Genomic DNA, 12,836 nt, shown 5'->3' on the forward strand with positions numbered 1-12,836 from the left:
ACTAAAACTCCATTTTAGGTAAATCCTACTATAGCTATACGAACATAAAAATGTTTAAACAGCATTGGCATGTGCTCCTGGGAAATTTTTTCTACAGACTTTAACACACATTTACTGTTTTTGAGATTTTTTTAATTATGCTGCTGATGTGCCATAATAAATATATTTCCCCTTGATCGTTTTGTTGTGTGTCCCAATTTTATTATACAAAATTAACCAAGAGGGATGAGTCTTCAAGAAGCTAGTTCATGTGATTGATAGTGCAGACACAAAGGTCTTGTTTCCATTTAAACAGCTACAGGCTTTTGGAATGCACTGACCACCAGAAGACCATAATGGTCAGTGGGTATGCTGAATTTCCATAAAAAGTTAATGTCTGAAAGCCCTGTAGGTGGGCTAAAACAGTATGAATAATTGAATGGCAATGAGTTTTCAGGTCTTGAGAGGAGCAGAAACGGGAAATCTGTCTATGGTTAATATTCATGATGTTAGTTATTGGGAAAATAAGGTAATGACTGTGAGAACTGGACCCTATTGGTCATTGAAAAAGTCACTCTTTGTTGTGAAATCTACAGACTTTAGAAGTACCATGGAGGAAAGGGGGGTTTGTTACTGGATGGGCCTTCCTAAAGCTACAGCATGCCACACAACAGAGAAGGCATTCAAATTGAGCCATCTTTTGTCTGTTCAATCTATTACACACCATCTTGGAATTTCCCTTCCTGATCACCTTTCTGGAACATAACACAGCCCTTTCCCTGGCTTAATCTTATACAGCAGGTTGAATTTTTCAAAGATTTGATTTTTAAAAATAAAAATTCTCTTTACACTTTTGGTGAATTTCATGTTGTGGAAGTGTTGGCCTGAAAGCTCTGGAGACTGAAGCCTTCTGTTCCTGCACTGAGAGTGTCAGTGCAAACTTCCCACCAGGCACTAACTACCCGTGTCCCAACCCTGACCTGAAGAAGCCACCTTTAGTGACTGACACTGAATGAACCTACGCTCAGTCAATTCCTAATCTATGCTGAGACTCCCAGCAAGACCCATACTGCCAGCTGTCTCTGATGTGGTACTTTTCCTTTAGGAACTGAACTGAGACAAACCTCCTGCCCCGCCCCTAAGTTTTCCCACATAGGCCAAATGGCTCCAGGTGATCGTTTTTCAATGCTGCTTGGCCTGGAAGACTTTACAATCATGTATACTGTCTGAACAGCATCCAGCATTCATTGTATTCTCATATGAATACTGTATCCATGCCAGCGCTTGTAACACAACCTTCCAAGTTTTCGCTAAGCCTAATAAAATCTTGGATTATCTTCATCTTGCCTCCCTCCTAATGGAAGCATGACAGTAAAATACTAAATAATTACAGGGACTATTGTAGGGAATCTATAACTATTCTATGCACATTAAAATCCTGCTCCTCTTCAGTGGAAAACATTGTCAAAATGAGAATATTAACTATGTATCGCTTTATCCTGCAAACCTTAGGTTCACTTTGGAGACTAATGCTACAGTCTTTCCCTAAAACACAGACTTCCCAGCAAGCAGGAGAAATAAACTTTTGACTGAAGTTATTTATTGAGCACTGACAGTTTTATTGGCAAGGTACAGGCCATAAAGTGTCACATGCTCTTGATCTAAGATACTTCCATTCTCTGAAGAATATGCACCAGGAGATCTCTCTTTCCTTTTCCCTTGGTTACAGGCACATAGAAATTAACTCTATGGAACTACATTTGCAGATTTCACTAAAATAAATTTAAAGAGCAGAATAAATGTTTTCAAATAAAAGTCACCACTTATCACATCGGAGTCCAGTTTTCCTCCCATTGGATTTCAGCTAGTGCAGGACTAGACCCATATTTATCACTATAATCCAGCTGGAGGGGACACGTCAAAATTAGAACTACAATCATTAGTTATTATAAATGGCTGTTCAGAAGGCACAGCTCCTTACCTCACTTTTTTTTCCTCTTCTCCCGCCTAGCTCATTACCTGCCCCCTTTACAACAACATACATCTTTCCCCCATCCAGTCCCCACCAGTATAATAGGCTGAGAAGCATTTGTACCACAGCCTTCTCTAGCAGATAGATCAAACCTGTTCAAGCCCATGTGGTGAAACTCAATTGGAAGGCAGAAGCAAGTGTTTATATTTATCTATATTTGAGGTTTAGGTGGAGATATACTCATCAAGGATTGAAGTAAGAAAAATTAACATTGTTTGTTACCATTGTAAATCTACCAATGACAGTAGAAGGGATATCCTATTTCCACTATTACTAAATTTACTTTCCTTGTTAGGATAAACTGACAACTCTATATTGTACACTCAGCTCAAATAACTACCTTGTAAATGGCACAGTCCTATTATATTCATTAATCTTGTGTACACTACAAACATACCTCTGAGAGTTTTTCTATAACAAAGAGTAAAAGCATTAAGCAGGAAAATTCTCTCCAACTGAAAAAATATAAACAAACAAAACATTGCACATGATTGCTGGGGCTGGGAGTGGGGCCATGGTCAGGGCTGGGGGCTGCAGCTGGAAGCAGGGCCAAGGTTGGGGGAGGGGGGAGGAAGGGGGGTGTTGCAGCAGCCAGGGCTAGGGAAGTGGGCACCGAGACCATGGTCAGGCATTGCAACCAGGGGCTGCAGGCTGGATCAGAAGCCAGAGCACAGCAGGGCTGAATGGGGCTCCCTCTTCACCCCCTGCGGGGACTGGCCCAGGCCCTGCCTCCCAAATGTTCCTCCGCATCCCCCCTAGGAGGTGCACCCACAGTTTGGGGACCTCTGCCCTACACTATTGTAGTCTTATTGAAGTCAGAAAAACTATTCCCACTGACATTCACAGGAGCAGAGGTTTGCAGGATTGGGCCTTAACCATGCTGCCTTCCATTAACTTGCAAGGCAAAAGCCTGGCCTACCAAAGATAAGTGGGGCAACGGGCACAAATGTGATCATAACAGTGAATCAAGAGACACATTTACACTCTCATATCAGCTTATGCTAACACATTATGTCTGCCCCTTGCAGACATATACAGCCATTTAATAAGCTTTCTGAACACTGTATCTAGTAGTTATCATCCCCACCCATGTGCACCAAAGAGCTAACAACTCCAAACAACATATTTGGTAGTAATTCAGTATAATGTAAACAGAAGTAGATCCTTTAGAGCAGTGTTTCTCAACCTTTTTGATACCAGGGACTGGCTTGCTGCCTTGCTAAACTGGGTCAGGGAAATCTCAGGGACCGTGCAGTTGTTGAGAAACACTGCATTAGAGAAATCTTATCTCAGGACCAAGAAATATCTTCCAGCAACAAACAGAACATACAGAATACAAAAGGCTAAAAATCATCAGATTATACAGTGGATAAAATTCACATCAACAGACTGGGTGGGCACCGTCTGTCACAAGAGCTAACAAACACAAGTACAGACCCAATAGCAAACTCTGAAGCAACCTGTGAAATCCAGGGAAATTCAGGCTGATCACACACCAGAATTACTACTTTATGCAGGGCAACCAAAGGTCAGTTTAAAAAAAAAAAAAATAGAAGCACTGTTTGCTCCAAACACAAAATGAAAAGATCAGAACAATAGAAAGCCTGCTAGAAATGAGTGCTCTCTAAATAGCTGACCACTGATTAACAGTGTTAGGACAGAATGCCGATTCTACACTGTACACTCAGATTAGATTACTGAATTGTGTTTGGCACGCTCCTGTTATCAACATTCGCTCACCTTGTGCATACTAAAACCTGCCTCTCTCTGAGTTTTTTCCTGTAACTGGGGTACCTCGCTCTAGTCATGGATATGGCATGGTAAACATTTCTGGGTGGTGGGAGTCTGCAAGAGCCAGCATGGGGAAAGTTAAAGATGAATCACAGAGCTCCTTCCCCCGTCCCCATAACTGGCTTTTTTATTTTGTTGTTTAAACTCCGGAGTTACAGGCCATTCACGAAGTGTGTAATCTCGCAGCCACAACTTTCCAATAAGCCCATACACCAAGGTCCCCAGGATTAATCTTTAATTACAAGCTCTCATGTGATGAAATAGTCCAACCCAAACTGGCAACCTTCCCTGTCCGCCCATTGCTGGCACGGGCAGTTACCGCACTGGAATGTACAGATCCCAGGAGACTTTGCGGAGGTTGGGGGGAGGCGACGCAAATGCAGTTCTGGCCAGCACACCCCTGCCGCCCGCCCTCTTGCTCAAACTGGTTCTAATTCGCTTCTAAAGCGGTTAGCCGAACTCTGCTGCTGAGCCGGGGTCTCTACACAACCGCGGCACGGCCCGAGCCGCACCAGAGCCTCGGATGGCCGCGAGCGAAGGGGAAAGTCTGTCTCCTCCGTGCAGTCAGGCCTTTGCCCGGCGCTTGGTTTGCTCCTAACACAGCTGCAGCCTGCAGGGCACAGAGCGGGCCTGGTCCCCTGGCGGGGGGAGGGGAGCCGGCAGCACTTGTCGCAATCGCAGCGCCCCCTGCCTCTGGGCCAGGCGAGGGGGCAGCAGAGCAGAGACCGGAGCCCAGCGGAGTGAGCGACCCCCTCCCACACGCAGCCAGGCCGCCAGTTCGGCGCTGCAGGGCTGAGCGAGGGGACCCGTCTCATCCCGCCAGCGCTGCAGGGGCCGGAGCCCGGGCCAAACTTCCACGCGCCAGCGCGTCCTCCCCCCGGCGGCAGGCTTCGCCCGGGTAGCGTGAGCGGGACTGCTCGGTCCCCTTTGCCCCCTGCTGCGAGAGCGGTGCGGGCAAGTGCAATGACGTTACCCGCCGGCCCAGCCCAGCCCTCGCTTCATGCCCCCCCGGGGGTGCTCGGCGCGGGTCTGAGCCAGCGGTGCGCCCTCGGACAGCGCCGTCCCCTGGCGCGCGGCCAGCAGCGGAGCCCGGCTCCGCTCAGCCGCTGCCCGGCCGCACTAACGCCGCTCTCCACCCCCCGCCGGATACTCGCCTGCCTGTTGCGCCGGGTGCCCTGCGCGGCGCCGCCGAGCGTCTGACTGCGCCTCCTTCTGCGGAGCCGCCGGCGCTCGCTTCTTATTCTTGCGCAAAAGGCGCTGCTGCCCCGCGGGAAGCTGGGAGGGGCAGGGCCGCCTTCGCCGCCGAGCCCGTTCCCGGATGCCCGCAGGGACATCGCACAGCCGGGTGCGCATCTGCCAACACGCCACGCCGGCCCCGGGTGGCGGGGAGGGGAGTCCAACAGGCCCGGCCCCCTGAGCCGGCGTTGGCACCTGGCTCGGCCCACGGGCCATTGGCAGCCAGCGGGCAAGCGCCCCACAGCCCGCAGCAAGCCCGTGGGCAGCACCAGCCGCTCTCCCTGGGTGGCGGTGCCGGGCTGCAGGCAGCGGCTGGGGTTGTCTAGTGCAGAGCTGCGCAAACCGCTGCAGGCGCCTTCCTCAGCCTAGGAGCAGCTGGACGGGTGCCCGCTGCCTCCTGCGGAAACATCCTCCGCAGCTGTTTGCGGTTCCCTCAAATACAACCGCTCAGCGGGTGGGAGATGTTGGTGTGTTTTGCTCTCCCGAGCTGTTCCTTCCCCGCACGGCTTCATGGCTGACTCTCCGGGCAAGGTGAAACATTGCAGCTCTGGAAGTTCTGCCCAGAGGGTGTGTGGTTTAGTTATCCTGGCAGCTGAGCTTGTGTGTTCTGGAGCTGTCCTCTCCGCAGTCAGCCAATCCCAAACTTCCTCCTTAAAACGACATTTAGGCCTGAAACCATCCCATAATAGGTGTTGGTAAAAATACATTAATGAAGCTTGGCAAAGAAGTGTCAAGTAACCCCAGTCCTAAAGGAAGTAAAGATTTACATTGTAATTAACCAGAATGCCTATTAAGTTTAAAAACTGTGCTGTGAAGCTTTGGCAGAGGTGAGGGTGCATCTCCTGTAAACTGACATTCCACGGAACGAAACCCCCTTGGTGCTCAGGCATGCCTACGTTAAAAAAAAAAAAAAACATTTGTCCTATGTGGCTCTTCAGTGTGGAGACATTATGAAATAATAATAAATGTACCAGCTTACACTGGACTGTCAGGGCAAAAGGAAGCCAGAAACGTTCAAGGGTGGGGTAATAAGCAACCAATAGGCCCTAAACCTATGTCAGTCTGTCTCCTTAGTATTGTCTTAGCTCTCCCATCCTAGTGCTAGGTTTTTGCCCTCTGCCTAGAGTCTGTTCAACTGCTGCATTGAAGCCTAGATGGAGGATAAGTCATGGCTGGGGTGGAGATAGCAAACATAACACTGAGGAGGCCTGAACTGGTCAGAGTTGCAAGATGCCATAGGGTTGTCCAGTTTATTCATGCTACTGGAAGAAGGCTAGATTAAGAACTGGAGAACAAGAATGTGAGAAAATGTCAGAATTCAGGGCATTTTAAAAAGGAGCCAAGCCAGGCACATTTCCCGATCATCTGTGGTTTAGACACGGCCTTTGCTATAGGACAAACAAACATTTTCATCTCAAAACTACATCTGGTACAAAGAAATGTATTGCCCTTTGACTGTCACCCCCTTGGCACAGCCAGTAGCATGCAGGTTATTATTCTGAGCTCTTTCTTGCAGGCTGCATCTTCTTTCTGGTAATTCTGAACTTCCACTTGTAGACAGGAGGCTCCAGATTGCTTGTCACAGCTAATGGCTGCAAGTCAATTATTGCAAAGTTGAGCAAAACAGCGGACCTCTATTCTCATGAATGTTCTCTGCCAGGTACAGAGGATGTCTGTGACTAGCTGCAACACTCAATATTTTGGTTGATATGCTGCAATTTTGCCTGCTTTATGAACTTATATGGTACAAATTTAGTAAATGGGATATTTTTAGCAAAAACAAAAAGAAATAAACCCCAGGAAACATCTTTAGTCTTATCAAGTTGCAACTGATCATCCTTCTTGATATTATGTATTTCTTTGGTCTTTTGTAAGATTCTGGGGTTCTGTTAAGCTGTAGAACTACAGTGTATGAATTGCATAATCAAACCCTTATCCCACAATAGTCAGTGTGCATTCCCTCAGGGACCTACTAGAACCAGAGCAAATTCTTGTAGGACTTTTTTTTTTTTTTTTTAAGTAATAAGCACAAATAGCTCCTTTTGTAGTAGATTGAATTATACCTTGTTCTAGACAATGCCATGAGTCTTCTTGATAAGATCAATAAAATGGTTACAGAAGTATACTCCTCCCCCCCCCAAAAAAAAAGAAAAAAAAAAGAATGTGCAACCTTTTGTACTTTGTTGAGAATCATATGTTATAAACTTTCAAGTTTTTGTTTTCTATCTCCATGCATTCCCCTCCATCTCTTTTAAGTTAGTCTAAAATTAACATTTTTAGCTGCACAAGTTTCCAAGCTCTCCTTGTGATAAATTCAAAAAAGAACATTTGACAGATTTATTTAAATTAGTTAAGCACCCTCTACCATTCACTATTTGCTGTGGAATCACTGTATATGTAAAAAAATGAATGATTATTACAGAATTTATCTATTATGCCTTAGCTAATTATACAATTTTTATTAACAGACACTTGAGAAAAAGAGACAGGAAATGTTCACATACACCCATCTGCTCCCTTATACTAGAAATGTAAGATGCCTGTACCTGCTCAGACACATTAATAAGTATGTATTATGCTAAAACTATTAATGTTATTCTCATTCCTATTATCAGTAATAAGAGGGACAAGGAGACAGTTCCTTGAAGTAACTGAATGCATTTCTTGGACTACAGAATAATAGAGAAGTTGGTTTAGATTAGTATATTTTCTATTCAGAGCAATCTAAAGCAAGTTTACAGAGCAAGGAGCTATATACAATATTTAGATTTTTCAGTGTATTATTTCTCTATATCAATGATTACACTGAATTCCTGTAAAATTAACATTTAATAACTGTTGACATTTATAAGTCTCACTCATTCTGATTCCATGTAACGTGGTCACTTTATATACTGGTCTGGTCTTTGTTATTTGGTAACACAAGACTTCTTGTGAACAGCACATAGACATGACTAATTGGCACTCTACAAACATGCAAGATAGATCTGGATATAAGCTTGTTAGGAGTCACTAAGTAACTATTCCATAGTTCATGTTTCAAAATCCTTCCTGTCCCTTTACCATATTGGATACATTGAGATTTCTCATGTTTAGTTTCAGGCCGGAAATTATTCTTTTTTCTCTGGAATGTATATCTTCAAAACAGGTAATAAAATGATACAAAAATAGAAAATATATTCCCACTCAAATAAAATAAAGAGTTTACTGGCCTAAAAGATAAAAACACGAAGACTAGCATTGACTTCAAACACCACTGTAGGACAGGCCCAGGTATTCCAGAAAGAGATTTGTGGTCTGATTTTCAGAAGTGCTGAACACCCACACAGACCAGGGGAATCAGCTACTTACAAATCTGCTCATCAGCCACACAGAGTTTTGTTAACATGTTGATAGTACAGCTACCCGATATCAAGGGAAAATAAGCTATTTCCCCCCTACATAGCACAGACCTGAGGAAGAGTTCTGTGTAGCTCAGAAGCTTGTCTCTTTCATCAACAGAATTTGTTCCAATAACTCACCCACTTGTCACTGAGAAGGTAGTCATTCTCTGCATTCTGGTCTGAAAAGGTGCATCTTCAACTGCATCTATTGGGAAAAGATTGCATTTCCCCAATACAAGGACAGTTTGAGAATTAAGTGCTTTAATTTTTTTCTTCCCATACTGAGGTGGGGGTTTTCCCACAGATTTCCTCCCAGGTCATTTTATAATCCTAATGAACAAGTCATTTAAATTGGTATGTTAATTATTCTGATTGATCACAATGTTTTTAGAGCAGCATATGTAAAATGAGCATGAAGAAAATACCTCTATCTCAGTAGAAGGAAGAGCATGTAGAAAATACTTACCTCTTACCTCAGTAAAAGGAAACTCTTCTAGCAGCAAGTCAGTGCTGCCAGAAGTGCTTGGCAGCTGGAGCATCCCAGCAGGATTAGTGGGCAGGCTGGAAAGGGAGGGACTGCTGTATGTCTGGCCTTTGCACACTGCTACATTGGCTGAGCACCTGATTGGCTACAGTTGCATAGCTCCCTCCCAGAGATTGATGGTCCCCTGACGACAGCTGCAAGTGAGCACTAATACTGTCTGTTCATGGTCTTTTTTCTGCCTTCCTAGGAAGTCCAGACCCCTCACCCCAAAGAGACTGACTAGCCCAATGTTTGTATTACCCCACTCCATAAAGAAATCTGGTGAGGTTTGGAAAAAATGGGTTTAATTTAGTGAGGAGCAGATGTTGTGTTACATTTGCAACCACTTGTTTAATCTGAGATGCTGCCCCATAGGAGTACGTAACCTCTGAGGACGGGAGGCTCATTCATCCCACTTTAGCCCTACCTTCTCAGAGACAGCTCAGGATCTGCACAGCCAAATGTCTCTCAGCAACGTATGCCTGTAGCTGTGGTACAATTTTCTAACAAACAGTCTTAAATTGTGCCAGTCCCTATACAGAAGTGGGGGAGGAAAGTACGTGTTATTTCCTATTCCTAAATCTGTCTGCTTTTGTATATGTCAGTCTAAGCTTAGACAGTGAGCTCCCCTGCACAGGGACTGTTCCTTCTAGTCCCCCTCAAAAGTGTCTAATAGAAAGCGAGCACTACCATAGACAGATAATAACAGGTGGAGATAGACAATGGAAAAGAAAAGCAATTGCAAATTACTAATATGTCTGATTTCTTCAAGACTTGTTTCTTTATAGAGAAATTTAAAATACACTTCATCCAGGAGTCCTCTAAATTGCAGCATCTCCCCCATCAAAAGTAGAACAAAATAGACAAATCAGCAAAATACACAAAATATAGTAAAAAAAATATATTCCCAAGTTGGCTACCACTGTCATTCTCCATCTACTTTTGAAGGTTAGGAGGGCAGCAAACATGAGTGAGCAGTTAAACTTCTCCATGTGGGTATGGAAGATCAGGTGAGCTGTATTTTTTTTGTAGCCAAATGTGCAGCTGGACTCCAGAGCAATTACAGAGATTGCCAGTAGTGACACCACCCTAACTGCTACAATTGTGAGTCACTTCCTTAATTTAAATCTCCTAAGCACTTAGACTTTGACTGGAATTTCTTCCATGTGAGCCACCCTCTCTTCCCACCAATAAAACAGAATCTGCACGCTAAGCTGGTACATCCAAAACTGCACGTTAAGAATACTGAAAAATCATTAGTGTCCTATAGTTACTATAAAAAAAAGATGTGCAATTATAAAACAGAAATCAGAACAAATTAAACATCCAAGAAAAACACAAGGAAAAACGCCCAGTATCTGTCTCTCTGCAAAACATTTATACACACATATTTAGTAACTGAAGAGTAAGCTGATCCACAAATAATTTCCTTTCTCCTCTTACCAGGTGGTCCACATTACACAGTGTGTGAAATGCTGTACCACTGAAAAGCAACAAACTGACAACAAATCTATTAACATTCACTGATAAAACAAGTTTTACACAATTTAAAAATAAATAATTACTGGGCTTTTCAGAATATATAATGCTCATTAACCAGAGAGTATTGTAACACAAAAAGAAATAAGAACTTTAAGATTAAGTACTGCTTTAGTGGGTTTTAAAATGTCATGTCTCATTCCATTAATAGCATGCAGTATAGAACTGTTCTTGTTATCACTTAAATCCATGTTAAAACTCCCACTGACTTAAAATGAGACTAGGGTCAGGTCTAACATGTAATAATTTTGTTGATAATCAAATAGTTTGTTTGAATGTATGATATCAACAGTACATAAATACAAATGACTGATCAATGCATTTATGTGGCTAGCAGTAAAAGGCAGATGATAATACAAGTGGGCTTATTGCAGGATCTGAATCTGCCGAAAACCAGACAAATGCTAAGAGATAGATGTATTTATATGCAGAGCAGCTAGTTAATGTATCTTGAAGCTATGTAACTCACAATTCTGGACTCAGCAAACTATGAAATTCCTGCTGTGGGAATAGATGAGGTTAAGCAGCCTGAGGATCTCTAACCCTATTAAATATTTAACCTTAGGGAAGGGCTTCAATTTCAAGTTCTGGCCCTGGTTATTGAACCCCTAAAATCTACAATACACCCCTAGCTGCCCATATACTTGCTTGTTGGACTGTGGAAACTGTAGTTGTAGAAAAAAAAATTGTAGCCATCACTGTCTTAAAATGGAGACTGTGGTTGTTATATCAGCTGATCTGCTTACAGGTCATCTGAGCAGATATTAAAAATCTCAGTGAAATCAATCATAATTGAGAAGAGTAAATGAGAGAGCAGGGTAATCTCTGCACACACATTTTAGATTTCACAGTTACACTTGGGGTATTAGCTTCAAGTTGCTGGCATCCTAACGTTCAGTAGCAAACAGTGCCTTTTATACAGAATCAGAAATTTAGGGCTAGAAGGGACCTTGGGAAGTTATCTAGTTTAGCCCCCTGTGATGAGGCAGGACCAAGTATATGTAGACCCTCCCTGTCAGGGATTCCACAACCTTCACTATAACTTAACTCACTTACTATCCTTACATTTAGAAAGTTTTTCCTAACATATAAGCTAAATCTGTTTGCTGCAGATTAAGCCCATTACTTCTTGCCCTGCCTTCTGTGGACATGGAGAACAATTAATCACCATCCTCTTTATAACAGTCCTTAACATCTGTTACAATGTCTCCCCTCAGTTGTCTTTTCTCACGACTAAACAGTCCAGTTTTTTTTTAACCTTTCTTCATAGGCCAGGTATTCATAAAGCTTCTTCCATTTTTATTGCTCTCTTCTGGACCCTATCCAATGTGTTCACATCTCTCCTGAAGTGCGGTGCCCCCAACTGCACACAATGCTCCAGCTGAGGGCTCACCAGTGTTGACTAGAGTGGGACAGCTACCTCCCATGTCTTACATACAACATTCCTGTTCATACCTCCCAGAATTATATTCGCCTTTCTTGCAACTGCATCATTGTCTCATAAACAATTTGTGATCCACTATATCCACCGCTCCCCCCCAGTGGCCTTGCCAGATATTCCATGTTTTGTATTTCTGCATTTGATTTTTCCTTCCTAAGTACAGTACTTCGCAGGTTGGAGTGGGGACTGGACCCAGAGTCTCCCACCACCCAGAGGGGTGCCCTAACCACTGGACTACCAAAATAGTCTCAGTCTCTGGCTCAAAAGCATTTACCTACAGTGGAACAGTCACTGGGCCAGAGAGTGAGAGGATTCGGTAATTCAGTGGTTAGGGCATCCCTCTGGCTGGTGGGAAATCCTGGGTCCAGTCCCCTGCTCCCTCACGCTTTCACTCTTTATCTATAGTGGAACAGCTTCAACACGAGAGACTGAGGAAGCCCTGCCTCAGAATATCCTGTAGCTCATTCTCTTGATAAGAGGGAAACCCCAGTTCAAATCCTTTCTTCTCCTCTCACAGAGAAGGGGAAATTGAACCTGGGTCTCCCCCATCTCAGGCAAGTGCTATGAATATTGGGCTAAAAGTTACAAGGTGAGCAGTGCCTTGTGCTCCTCCTCCACCAGCCGGATTTTGAGTGGGACCCAATCTGGAAGGCAGTCTCTGAGCATGCCTATCGGACTGGGCCCGGTCCATGAGTTAGACAGCTGAATGCCTTCCTTCCCCTAGTTTGAGAATCGTTCTAGGGCGTAAGGAGGATATAGGCATCCAGGTGCCTCGAGGGAAGCAGCAGTGCAGGTGCTCAGACACATAAGCGCCTGGGGAGCTTTTACTTTGAAAACATGGGCGCTGGCCGAGTTTAGGTGCCTATGGGATTTGGCTGGAGTTTTGTAGATGGCTGGGGGCCAAACTGGGGC

The 12,836-nt window shown here is 44.1% G+C and overlaps 1 protein-coding gene across 2 annotated transcripts in view; it reads right to left on the reverse strand.

Annotated features, from left to right (window-relative positions):
* SQOR (sulfide quinone oxidoreductase) overlaps positions 1-8,615 on the reverse strand; it is a 22,203-nt gene extending 13,588 nt beyond the window's left edge. Inside the window, exon 1 of one of the 2 annotated variants that reach the window (XM_067555771.1) lies at positions 8,560-8,615. The gene's annotated coding sequence lies outside the window, so the exon portion shown is untranslated. Of the gene's footprint in view, positions 1-4,956; positions 5,692-8,559 lie in introns of those variants that run through there. The other variant, XM_067555769.1, reaches the window with a different exon arrangement.
* Between the last annotated feature and the right edge of the window lie 4,221 nt (positions 8,616-12,836).

The sequence above is a fragment of the Emydura macquarii genome, unplaced genomic scaffold, assembly GCF_026122565.2.
Source record: "Emydura macquarii macquarii isolate MOO-44397 ecotype Brisbane River unplaced genomic scaffold, CSIRO-AGI_Emac_v2 contig_1644, whole genome shotgun sequence".
Classification (NCBI taxonomy): Eukaryota; Metazoa; Chordata; order Testudines; family Chelidae; genus Emydura; species Emydura macquarii.